This window comes from Phocoena sinus, chromosome 8 (assembly GCF_008692025.1).
Source record: "Phocoena sinus isolate mPhoSin1 chromosome 8, mPhoSin1.pri, whole genome shotgun sequence".
Lineage (NCBI taxonomy): Eukaryota > Metazoa > Chordata > Mammalia > Artiodactyla > Phocoenidae > Phocoena > Phocoena sinus.
The window spans coordinates 9,338,305-9,351,764 of record NC_045770.1 but is presented as its reverse complement, the minus strand read 5'-3'; positions in this window follow the sequence as shown (position 1 = coordinate 9,351,764).

Genomic DNA, 13,460 nt, shown 5'->3' with positions numbered 1-13,460 from the left:
GTGTGGGCAGTGACGTTTCTGCCTGTACCTGCAGTTTTCCTTCTGTTCCACTCCCTAAGTCACCACTCTCCACGTGCCATGTCAGGGCCTTCTCTTCCTGAACTATGCCTTACACATTTTATTTTCATGGGACACATTGGTGGGATCTGGTTATTGTGTTTGAACCCAAGGTATTAATCACTTTTGGTGGAGGGAGACGAATTTACAGTTCATGAGAGCCTGCTGTGTGCTAGATGTTTTCTCTTTGTATCTCATTTAATATTTTTAAGTATTAAGTTCATAAGTAATACATAAATTTGTTCTTCTAAACGTTTAAAACATTACAGATAAAGCTAATGACTTTTTACTAATCCTGGCTTGCTCATCTCTCTCACCAAAAGTTTCTTCTTATGAACCTGTATTTATCTTCCAGACATTTTTCTGTACTTTTACATACAATACATATATGTATTAATAGAAAATATATAGTATTTTGTGTGTGCATACGTGTATGTGTGTGTTCCTGTTGGAGTCCTCAGTTTGCTGTTTTCTCCTAGCAAGGGGCCTTGGAGATCTGTCCACAGTACGTACAGTTCTCCCTTATTCCTTCTACTTTTCTGCGTAACATTCCACAGTCTGAATAGCCATTCGCTTAGTGATAATATATGTTGTTTACAATTGTTGTTATTATGGACAATGCTATAATAAACATACTCTGCATGCATACATGCAAATGTCACTAGGAGACAAATGCTGAGAAATGTATACACATAATAGCTGTGTATGAGACTATTTCCCCCGATCCGTGCCATTATTTCATGTTGCCAAATTTGTATATCTTGGTCAATCTGTTGGGTAAAAGTGATGTCTTATTGTTTTACTTTACTTTTCCATAATTAATATTGTTAAAAAGAAATAAGCCCAATGGAGAGCCATTTGCCTCCAGTACAGCAAACTAAGACTTAATCGAAGTTTCAACTCTTCCCAGAAATGTGATCTTTAAAATAATCAATCTGAAATTACTTCATCAACACTAGTGAGGTGATCTGTATGATAAAGACCCCTGCAGTTCCCTTACCCCCAAAGAAGATAGCTTGGCCCGAAAGAACGCTTTTTTTTTTCTTTTGCTAATACAGCTGTCCATGTATCTGGGAAGGGGATTGGTTCCAGGACCTCAGTAAATACCAAAATCCATGGAAGCTCAATTCCCTTATATAAAATGGTGTAGTATTTACATAAAATCTATGCATATCTTCCTGTATACTTCAAATCATCTCTAGATTATTTATAACATATAATAAAATGTAAATGCTATGTAAATAGTTTTAAATGCTATGTAAATAGATGCTAGGGCACAGCAAATTCACGTTTTGCTTTTTGGAACTTTATGGAATTTTTTTTCTGAATATTTTCGATCTGCGTTGGTTGAATCCATGGACACAAAACCCACAGATATGGAGGGCCAACTGCACCCTCCTTCTGCCTATAAAAACCTTCCGTTTTGGGCTTCCCTGGTGGCACAATGGTTAAGACTCTGCCTGGCAATGCAGGGGACACGGGTTCGATCCCAGGTCCAGGAAGATCGCACATGCCGTGGAGCAACTAAGCCCGTGTGCCACAACTACTGAGCCTGTGTGCCACAACGACTGAAGCCTGCGTGCCTAGAGCCCGTGCTCTGCAACAAGAGAAGCCACCGCAACGAGAAGCCTGCGCACCGCAATGAGGAGTGGCCCCACTCTCCACAACCAGAGAAAAGCCAGCGTGCAGCAATGAAGACCCAATGCGGCCAAAAATAAAATAAATAAATTTATTTTTAAAAAAAACGAAAAAACCCTTCCATTTTGTACAACCGCTCAGACTGCCCTTCTATTTACTGGATGAGATGCTGCCTGATTCATGAATCATTGAATAAAGCCAATTAGATCTTCAAATTTACTTGGCTGAATTTTGTTTTTTAACAGTAGTGACACTGAACATCCTTTGTATGTTTATTGGTAACTTGTAGTTTTCCTATGAGTTTGCCCATTTTTCTATTGGGTTTTTTGCTCTTTTTCTTTTTTAAAAAATTTACTTATTTATTTATTTTTGGCTGCATTGGGTCTTCGCTGCTGTGCGCGGGCTTTCTCTAGTTGTAGTGAGTGGGGCTACTCTTCGTCGTGATGTGCGGGCTTCTCATTGCGGTGGCTTCTCTTGTTGTGGAGCATGGGCTCTAGGCACCCGGGCTTCAGTAGTTGTGGCTTGCGGGCTCAGTAGTTATGGCTTGCGGGGTCTAGAGTGCAGGCTCAGTAGTTGTGGCGCACGGGCTTAGTTGCTCTACGGCATGTGGGATCCTCCCGGACCAGGGCTCGAACCTGTGTCCCCTACATTGGCAGGCGGATTCTTAACTACTGTGCCACCAGGGAAGTCCTGCTCTTTTTCTTATTGTTAGATGTTCTTTATGTATTCTAGATACTAATCATTTAGTATACATGTTGAAAATATTTTCTTCAACTCTATAGCTTATTTTCTATCTTTGTTTATAGTATTTAAAAAAAAATTTTTTTTTGGCAGCGCCAGGTGGCTTATAGGATCCTAATTCCCCAACCACAGACCAAACCCCAGGCCGTCGGCAGTGAAAGCGTGGAATCCCAACTGTTAGGGGAAACACTGACCAAAACCGCCCAACCTCGCCAGGCAAGATAGTAGCAACTTGCATGAGTTATCTTACCACAGGAGGTCCTGGTAACAAACAGAACTGACAAACTACCACCAACCGGAAGAATTTGGGAAAGGTTAAAAGGAGAGAGGAGATGCCAGTCCGTATGTCCTACCAACCTCCCAGAATTCTTCTCACTGGAAATCCATCTTGGCTGAGCAATACGCTCACCACCAAGAAGGACCCTGAGTCTGAATGATTGGCCAGAGACAACCTGGAAAGTAGCTCATTCCCATAAAACCTGAGACTGCAAGCCACATGGCAGAGCAGTTCTCCTGGGTTCCCTTACCCTGCTGCTCTCCACCCAGGCGCCCCTTCCCTATAAAGTCTCTTGCTTTGTCAGCACTTGTGTCTCCTCAGACAGTTCATTTCCGAGTATTGGACAAGAGCCCACTCTTCGGCCCTGGCAGGGGTCCCCCTTCCTGAAACACAACCACTGGACTGTCAGGGAATTCCCAGTATTAAAATTTTAAATTTGATACTGTCGACAAAAAAAAGATTCACAGTCTAAAAGTTGAAAGTTATGTTTATTTGGCGGAAATATTTAGGACTTCACGCCCAGGAGGCAGCATCTCAAGAAACCCTGAGAGAACTGCTCCAAGGAGGCGAGGTGGGGAGCCAGGGTATATAGGAATTTTGCAGCAAAGGGCAGGTAGTCTGAACTTCAAAAGATTATTGTTAATTAAAGAAAACCACATAGCTCAAGTTAAGGAATTTAGCGTTTTTCTCTGTATGGGAAGAGGCAAGAGTCTGGACTCACTGAAATCATTCCTTTGATGGGTACCTCAGCTATCTGGGGCCAGTATCCCATGTTTTCATATCCTGAGTGTCCTCAGGGCTCACTGCAGGGAGTGGCTGCAGTCTGAGCTCCGCTGGATGGCAGGTATTCATTGTTTCCTTCCTGAGTTCCCTCAGGGCTCACCAGCTCACTGCAGGTGGTGGCTGCAATCGCTGATGACAGTGACATCCTTTGTTTACTGATATGGCAGGAAATATTCCATTTCTCAATACACACTTTCTCTTAGTGACTTTGAATTTTGGGTCTTATTTAAGAACATCTTTTCTACACAAAAGTCATCACGGCTTCCTCCTATTTCTTTTTCTATTTTTTTTGTTCTTTGTACAGTATTTTTGTGGATGGTATAAATTGGGGATTCTAATCTAATATTATCTATGGTAATTAAATTCCTCTTTCAAGACGTGGAGTATGGGATATTTACAGAATAGAACTACAGAGGATATTATCCATGCATGATGTAACGTGTTCTGTCAGTCCAGTTATCTGGTCCCTCATATTGTAACGGCGCACGCAGGACATTATGGAGACTTGGCCGGGACAGAACCCTTCCCCCAGGTCCTCTGCTTTAGCTCCACTCTGAAGTACCTAGATAACAATATCTGATGCATTGATATTGTTACATTTACTGAGTTGTTTTACAAATGCTAAAACCCCCATTAAATGGAAGAAGTTAGCTACTTGATGACCAAGAGCACATAGCCCCCAGACCTACTGGAATAAGACGATGCTAACCCCCGTTAACTAACTTTCCCCTGGAGCTAACTTTTCATGTGGTGTGTGTGTATGATATGAAGGAGTTTGGAAGGAAAGAAATTTAAATAACTTACATTATAAATCATGATTTAGTTTCTACAGAGGAGAAGTACAGTGTGCTATGAGAGCTTATAACTAAAGGTCCTGTAAAGCAGATAGGGTAGGGGGGTCCCTGGAAGAAGAGAACTAGACATAACATAAGAGAAGTCATTTTATTTTATTATTATTATTTTGGCTGTGCCGCGCATCTTGCCAGATCTTAGTTCCCTGACCAGGGACTGAACTTGGGCCCTCCACAGTGAGAGTTAAATCCTAACCCTTGACCGCCAGGGAATTCCCGAGAAGTCATTTTAGGCCTAAACCACTTTGTGATCTAAGCCTGACCAAAATGCCTGCCCTTGCAAAAGAATAGATCTCAGTAATAATGATTTTAAGGGAACAAAAGAAGGTAAAAACAAACAGCTATTACCAGGCCAGGGTAAGCATATCAGAGACAATGTATCAGCTGTAAAGACTCCCAGTTCTGTTTCAAAGGTAAATATCAGCCCGAAGTACATTCTTGAGCTGTTTTGCAGAATTCAAACCCCCTGGAACACTCAACCACCAGATTAACTGGAACCTAAGGAATGGCGCTGACCTTTGCTGACCTTTTCTGACTTTGATCACCTAGAGCCTGGACTCTGTCAACCTTTGCCCCAATTCTATGCTGAATTCTCCTCTGCTCAAGCCCCTTCATGAATATGCATACACGGTCCAAACCCCTTCATAAGTATGCATTCACCTTCCAAGCCTCTTCATGAATATGCATGAACCCTTAGCTTAAACCTGCCCCAATTTTGCTGTTCAGGGAGATACTGCTTTGGGAAAGACCCCCAGTGTTCTCCTTGTTTGCTGTGAGTAATCAATCCTTCCTGCTTCTAATCTTTGGTTTCGTTCTGTCTTTTGACGCGACACCCACCAAGAGGCAAACCCAGTCCTGGTGGTAGTGCTGGTAGGGTTAGGGGAAGCTTCCTTGAGTAGTGACCTTTGAGCAGAGCTCTGAAGAATGACCAGGCAGGCTGAGATTGGGGGTGGGGTGGGAGGTAGGGTGAGTAAGAGAGAATACTTGAAGTGATGGGGGACAGTGTGTGTGCAAGGGCCCTGAGGCAGGAAGGAAGGAGTTCGGGGTATTGGAGAAACTGAAAGAAGAATAGTGTGTCTGGGGCCAAACAGTAATAGAGAAATGTGTGAGGTGGGCCTCATATTGTGGACAGGGATCAGATCTGATAGACCAACGGTCTTATAGACCAAAATTAACTGCTAAAGGTGATGGGCAGTCATAGAAGGGTTATAATTAATTAATTGACATATTTTCATAAGTTTCTTCTGGCCACTGAGGAGAATGAAGGGGTCCAAGAGCGGATGCGGAGAGGTAATTTAGGAAGCTGTATTTTTGTAAGTTGTATTGAGGAGCAAAATCTGCCACCCCCAAAATGTGACTTTATGGCATGAGGAGACTTCGGGCTGACGATTTTTAAGAAACAGAGAACTCAAGAAGTCTTTCTCTTTATCTCCCCCTTAGCTGCCTCAAGAATTTAGATAAAGGGCCTGTGGGGTTCCAGGGCACAGAGGGCTTTTTTTGTCCCCTGTTTCTTGTAGGCCAGACTCCAGCCTCCATGACCTTCCCTGAGTTCCAAGATTAAAGGCAAGATTAAAGGGACCAGAGAAACATCAAGATTAGGAGACCTGACCACCTGAGATGAGATTAAGGGAGGGCAGGCCCTGTGCACACCTGATCTTATGGGCAGCCCCACCCTGGAACTGTTGTTATAAAACCCTCATCAGATCCTCCTGGGTTGGGACACATAACTTTTCAGGGCAGTAGCCTGCTGTGGCCCCCTTTGCCTGGCAAAGCAATAAAGCTATCCTTTTCTACTTCACCCAAAACTCTGTCTCCGAGATTCAATCCAGCACCAGGGCAGAGAAGCCAAGCTTTTGGCATCATTTCCAGAATAGAGCTATCACCAGAAATGTCTGCAAAGATTATGGACTAGGTATGGTGGGGAAAGCTGGCAGGGCCTAGAGATCGGAGCCCACTCTGGGTCCCATTGTCTCTGCTTGGCCCACAAACATTTGTTTACTAAACATTTGCTTTTCCATCTCCTTGTGAATTGCCTTCTTCCCCTTTGAAGTCCCAAACCACTACCCCCAACCTATTTTGTCTTTAGCTGAAGATGATTTTTAAGGTAAGGGCTTTGGCCTTTTTGGCAAGTTACTCGGTTTTCCAGGGTCTCTCCCATGTGTACATGTTATTAAACTTTTGTTTGATTTTCTCCTTTTAATCTGTCTCATGTCAATTTGTTTCTTAGACCAGCCAGAAGAACCTAGAAGGGCAGAAGAAAATCTCTTCCTCCCCAACAAGGTCAAGGGCTTGGACTAAAGCCTCAGTGTGGAGACGAGGAGGTTATTTCTTTAATAATATTTGATGGAGAGCAAAAAACTAACTTTTAGGAAAACAGCTGCTTCTGCACTTAGGATAGAGAGAGATTATTTTCCAAAAAATCAAAGAATGAGTTCAGCCGTCCTCCTCTTGGAGTTCTACTTACTTAGTTGTTCAGTCCAAGACTAGCTGAATACCAAGTACACAAAGTGGATGGCTCTGAAAGAGCTATATATATAGCTGGAGTCATTTAAACTTGCAGGGAGAAATTTTAATTCACAGCATGGTGAACCAATTTTTCAAGCACTAGATACTTTGGTAAATACATAATTATCTCCAAATTTTTCTGTAGTGTACTTCAGATTTTCTTGTCTTAGATTTTTAAAATTTTATTTCTAAGTTAGCTGGGTATTGTGAATACCTGATAAATACAGATGAATTTAGAGATACACCTCAAGGAAGAGAGCAGGGAATCTTTAGTCTAAGGCACATTGAGAAAAGTGGTCTGTGGCCAGAGAAGCTTGGGAAAGGCATATACTCTGTCCTCCTCTTGGGGTTTTGTAGTGCATATGAGGATCATTAGAACGGAAAAAGTCAAGTTGAGTTTATTGCTTGACAAGTAAGAGAGAGCTGTATCACTCAAATGTGACTTCTGTCTTTCTGAGTGTATGGTCGGGCCACTCAAGATGGCTGTTCTCTTGCTCTCTGTGAGCTCCCTGCCCGACCAGTGCCTGCTTCATCTATATCTTATGCACAAGACTGACCTTCCCACTTGCCCCAGGGCCCCCGCTAGTGCTTGTTCTTATCAAAGTGGCGGTGAGGGGAGTGCCCCTCTGCTGGTTTCCCTGGTAACTAATGAGTCCACCTGACATCACTTTCTCTGTAACTGGTAATTTCTCCTCCGGGAACAAAGGCTGCCACCAAGTCCTGCCCACCTCTCTGCACACTGTGGGGTGTCCCTCTAGGACCTTGCTTCAGATGTGTAAGATTCTCCCATCCATTAAACCACTGATGTCTCTGTTGCTGACTCTGGGCTCTTTGGTTGTTCTTAAAGCTAGGCAAGTGCAGGCCTTGTAGGCCTGTGGGGTGCAACCCAACACAGAGTTAAAAAGGGACAGGCTAGATCTAGGATAAGGAGAAGTTTTGCACAAATAATGCATGGTAATGAAGCCATCATTTAATTGGTTAAGAAGAGGATTGCAAAGTCTCCTTTGGGAATGTTTGTAGCTCTGATTTACATCAGTAATTATGGATACAGTTCCTTTTTTTTTTTTTAATTTAGTGAGAAGACTGGCATTTCTCTCCATATGTTACAATTCTCTTTACTTTTTAAATTTATTTTATTTTATTTTTATCTATTTTTTTGGCTGCGTTGGGTCTTTGTTGCTGCGCACAGGCTTTCTCTAGTTATCGTGAGCAGGGGCTACTCTTCGTTGCGGTGCGTGGGCCTCTCATTGCTTCTCTTGTTGTGGCACACGGGATTCAGTAGTTGTGGCTCATGGGCTCAGTAGTTGTGGCTCGCGGGCTCTAGAACGCAGGCCCAGTAGTTGTGGCACACGGGCCTAGTTGCTCCGTGGCATGTGGGATGTCTTTTATTCTTAAGGGGAGAACCTCAGTTTTTCTTAACTTATTCTTTCTTTTGTGTAAAGCTACTCAGTCCCAGTACTGACCAGAATATATTCAATTAGATATCCTGTTTAAATAAGAATTCTTTTGATCCATGTGTGGAATAAAATAATAAAACCCTAATGAACTCATCTATATGTTTTGATCAGGCCATCCTCTTGTTATATAGTATTCAGCAAACTTCTTATCTATCTTGTAGTATTTGGATATTTAAATCAGACTGCTAGATCATATATCATGATGTAATTTAGGTCTGAGAGCTGTAATGGGAAACAAAGCCCATTCATAATAGTATATTTATAAATATAGTTGGAAGCTGAGGCGGTCCTTGAATGAAGTGAATTACAGGAAATCACTGCATAAACTCTGAGAGAAAAATCACCACGTGTAAGAAATGTGTTAGGTAGGGTTGGCTTATCAGCAGTGATGATAAGTGATGTTCCAGGTACAGGATAAAGTGATGCCTGTCCACTGTCCTGACCCAGCCTTCTTTCCCTTGCCACCCTCATGTTCTCTTCTTGTATGCTTGTGCGCTTGGAGAATGAGAGGACCAGGATTAAATGGAGAACTTTATTATGAGGGAACCAAATAGCCATAGGAACTGTTATTAGGAATTGTTGGGGAAGGAAAATGTTCCTCCTACCCTTCTAGGTTCTTTGACTGGTCTAATAATCAAATTGACATAAGAGAGATTAACAGGAAAGAAACAACCAGAAGTTTAATAACACGTATACCTTCCGTATACATGGGAGAGACCCAGGACACTGAGTAACTCACCAACATGGCCAAAGCCACTGAAACTGTGCAACCCAGATTGGGACTTGAACCCAAGGTCTTTTAATTGAGATCACACACCTGGTCTCAGGACTTAATGAAGCTCAGGTTCTTGATGTCTCACTGCAGAAAGAATTCAGTGAGAGGCAAAGTGATAGGTAAGAAATAGATTCATTTAGAGAGAAACACACTCCACAGACAGAGTGTGGGCCATCTCAGAAGGCAAGAGGTCCCGAAATATGGAGTGGTTAGTTTTTACGGGCTGGGTAATTTCATAGGCTAATGAGTGGGAGGATTATTCCAACTATTTCAGGGAAGGGGCGGGGATTTCCAGGAATTGGGCCACCGGCCACTTTTTGACCTTTTATGGTTGGCTTCAGAACTGTCATGGCACCTATGGATATGTCATTTAGCATGCTGATGTATTACAATATGTGTATGATGAGGTTCAAGGTCTACTGGAAGTCCAATCTTCCACCATATTGGACTTAGTTGGTTTTAACCAGTTTTTGTCATGTCCTATGGCTATGTCATTCCTTTAAAGATTGTGCCCTGCCCCCTTCCCTCCTGTTTCACCACCACCTAAAACACCATCTTCAGCTAAAGACAAAAGTTGTTGGGATTGGGTGGAGCCAGTTAAGGGAGGTTACCAGGAAAAGCAGAGTAAAGGAGGGTAAAGTTGTTACACAAATTTAAGTTCTTGCCTTCTGCATTGATAAGAGTTTCTAGAGACAAGGTCATCCATCCTCCCTCTTCCTGGTACGGGGATGGAGACCCTTCCAAATGAACATTTCCCTTACACATGTAAATGTCTCTTACAAAAGGGTAACTTCTACTTAGTTTTCAGAGCTTCTCCCATGTCTGCACTTTCTTTAAAATAATCAGCCTAAAATAATCCTTATGCCAAAGAGACATACAGTGAGTCCCTACATATGAACCTTCAAGTTCCGAACTTTCAATGATGCAAACATGCACTCGCATGTCCAATCACATAAGTTAGTTCACGTGTCTGGCGTACATTGTCACATGCGTGCACCCTCTACACAAGTGATTGTGCTTTTGTGTACTTTACTGTACAGTACTGTGAGGAGTACAATAATACAGTGTCTTTATTTCAAGCGCAGGATGTCCTAAAGCAAGTGTAAAAGCAGCGGCGATGTAGCTGGTACTGCTAAGAAGTGCCAAGGGATAAGGATGGAAACAAAAGTGAAAATAATTGAGAAAGTGGAGCAAGGCGAAAAGGTGGAACTGGAGGTCCAGAGAAAGGATGAAGAGAGACAAGAGGAAGAAGAAGTAACTAAAGAATCTGATTTTGGACACACAGAGCAGTGAGCAGTAGCTTGCAGTGAGCAGTAGCTGGAAGCGAGACCTTAGTTCCCTGACTGGGAATCGAACCCTGGTCACCTGGGTGTAAACCAGGAGTTCTAACCACTAGAGCCCGAAGGCCAGAGGCTAAAGCCTACATCCCCAGTCCTTGCCTGCCTTGACAAGAAAATTCTGACAAGGAGGTGGAAGGTAAAGAGAAAAGTAAAGCATTTATTGGAAAAGCAGAGTACGTGCAGAAAGACGCATGGGCGAACTCTGCGAGAGAGTTGTGAGAGTGGTGCCTTTGGAAAGCTTAAATCACTTATAAGGGGACAGTTTTCTGGGTCTTTGTCTTCCCTCTGGCCAATCGTCTTGTTTTGCCTCCCTTGCTAATTTGTCTCAGGACCCTCCCCTAAGTGTGCACACACCCCTCAGCCAAGATGGATTTTAGCGCAAGGGCATCTGGGAGGAAAGTAGCAAGACTTATCGTGGCCTGGCGTCCCCTGCCTTTTGACCCCCAAGTAGCCATTCTGCACATGTGCAGTGTCTCCCTTGCCCCAAGGAGGGGGAATATGTGATCTCTTGGTCCTTCACTCCTACAGGGTTTAGCCCCTCTCTGTTCCTACCATGACTGTTATCTTAAGGTGTCCACAGGAGACAAAGCATGGCTATTTACCCTGTTTCTGTTGTTATTTCTATTTCAAAGAGCAAACAGGAGGCTGACTGTAAATGCCTAACCTGGAGCCCACCTATCTCCTGTCTCAGGAAATGCAAACAGGAGGCTAGTTGTAAGTGTCCAGCCTGAAGCCCACCTTTTTCCTGCCCCATGAAATGTGAATGGAAGGCCAGTTGTAAATGCCTGACCTGCAGCCCGCCTATCTCCTGCCTCCAACCGAAGAGATTCATGATGCAGGAAATGGCAAGGGGATTTTCTTTATTTGAGGAGGCACTGTTAGTTTCTGAGGCACAGGACCTGAACATAGCACGGTACCTGAAGGTTGCAGCAGCCGTTCAGAACGCTGTCCAGCGTTACCGTGTCATCTATGATGAGAAAAAAAGAGCTACTACCCAGACATCACTGGATCGTTTTTTCAAGAGGGTAGATAGAATTGAATCCAGCAAGGAACCAGAACCTGTGCCATCAACGTCAGGCGTGAGTGACATTGCAGCTTGTCCTCCGTTTCCTATTGCTGACGATCCTTCAGCTCTACCGTCTCCCACCTCCTCTCCCTCCTCCAGTCAGTAACTCTTCTTTCCTTTTCACTCAATGCCAGCCCCTGTATGCCAGCTGTTGTACTGTATACTACTGTCCTTTTCAAGGTACTGGACTGTAAGGTTAAAAATGTTTATCTTTTGTGTTTGTTTGTTATGTACTATTTGTGTGAAAAGTGTTGTAAACCTGTTACAGTACAGTACTATGTAGCCGATTGTGTTAGTTGGGTACCTAGGCTAACTTTGTTGGACTTACACACAAATTGGACTTACGAAGATGCTCTTGGAACAGAATTCGTTTGTATGTCGGGGACTTACTGTATTTTGGGGCGATAAATTCTGCTCCCCTACAGAATACTCTCCAGGCTGACTCACCTGGGTGTCATGATCTGAGAGAACAGGACTAGAGGTTTTTCTAGCAAGCACTGGAATATGTGGTGTGAGGACAAATACAAATATAAGAGGCTAATTCTCCCCGTTGAAAATAAGGAAAGAGACTTCTTTCTTCTCCCTTTTCTTGGGGCACATACTTTAGAAAACTTCTAATTGTAACGTTTTTCTTTGTCTCGTTGTAATGTATATACATTTTTTTTAGAAGCTAAGTAAGCCTCTTGCCAGCTTTCTGACCCAGAACTGTCTTTCTCAAGGACCTGGGAGCCATCCCTTTGAAATGTAAACTGCAAGGGAGATAGAGCTCTCTCTCACAGTTTCTGTGGGAGGGTAGAAGCCTAACTTACTTGGGTGTTTTCCTCCAAGTTGCAAAACTCTCTCCTGTCATAAAGATATGAGAAGTTTGTTTTTCCTCTGGATAAATCCAATTAGCGAACACAGATGGTCACTCCAATTACCAGATGAATCTAGGATGAACTATGTCTTACAAATTGTGCTATCAAATCTTCTTACTTGGAGACTAGTTATTGTTTATCTTGAAAATATGTATGTAATGGATTCTGTTTGCTTGGTTATATGAAAGGTTGAGGTTTCTTTCTGTCTTAGCAAACTCGCAGCGGGCTGCCTGTGATACGCATCATATTCTGGTTTCATGCTTACTTAATAATAAAAGTATTTTCTTTCTCTACTGCCTTTGTGGAGAGGTTTTCTGGGTTGGGAGATTTTGTTTTTAATTATATTTCCCCAACAATGGATAATGGAGGAGAAGCAAGATTTAAAATGTCCAGAGCCAGATGCAAGAGAAAGAGTGAGTCTGTGAAAAATTCTTCCTATAATCGGTCACATGAGACTATAAGCAGACAGTATCAATGATGTCTACTCAAGGCAGAAATTCTCTACCATCAGGTGTATTCTCTACAATGCAGCACATACTATCACAAAGGCAGTGCAGCAGTTTATCTTAAACTTGACAGAATCATATACATTTATGCATTACAAATAATACGTTGTGAAGCTAAAAGTGACTTCTTTAAAACATAAATAAATTAAAAATGCATTTCAGTTAACCATGTTAGAGGAAATCTAAAGGTATACACGTTACGTTTTTCTTAAAGATGGCCTCCCTCTATGTGCTTTAGCTACCACAAGTCCGGGTCCATCGTGCAAACACCGAAAAGATTAAACCATCATCTCCCAGGAAGATGACTCACGTTAGACTTTCCTCTGAATGGGCAACCATCACTAAGAAAAAAATCTTGGTTTTTCCTAGCTCTCAAAACATGAAATGCCATCTTTTGTTTCAGAACTCAAGTGCCTCAGAATGGCTGGTGAAATTTCTGGGCTTTGAAAATAATTACTAGGTACAAAAATGAGAAGTGGTGTACAGAATCAGAAAGGAGTTCGAAAATTTCCCAGTGGCCTTTTAAAAGTCAGATCAAGTCTTCACTACATTTACAGATTCAGAGTGTTATTCTGGTGTGTCAGTTTTCTGCTCTGCAGTGGTTTCA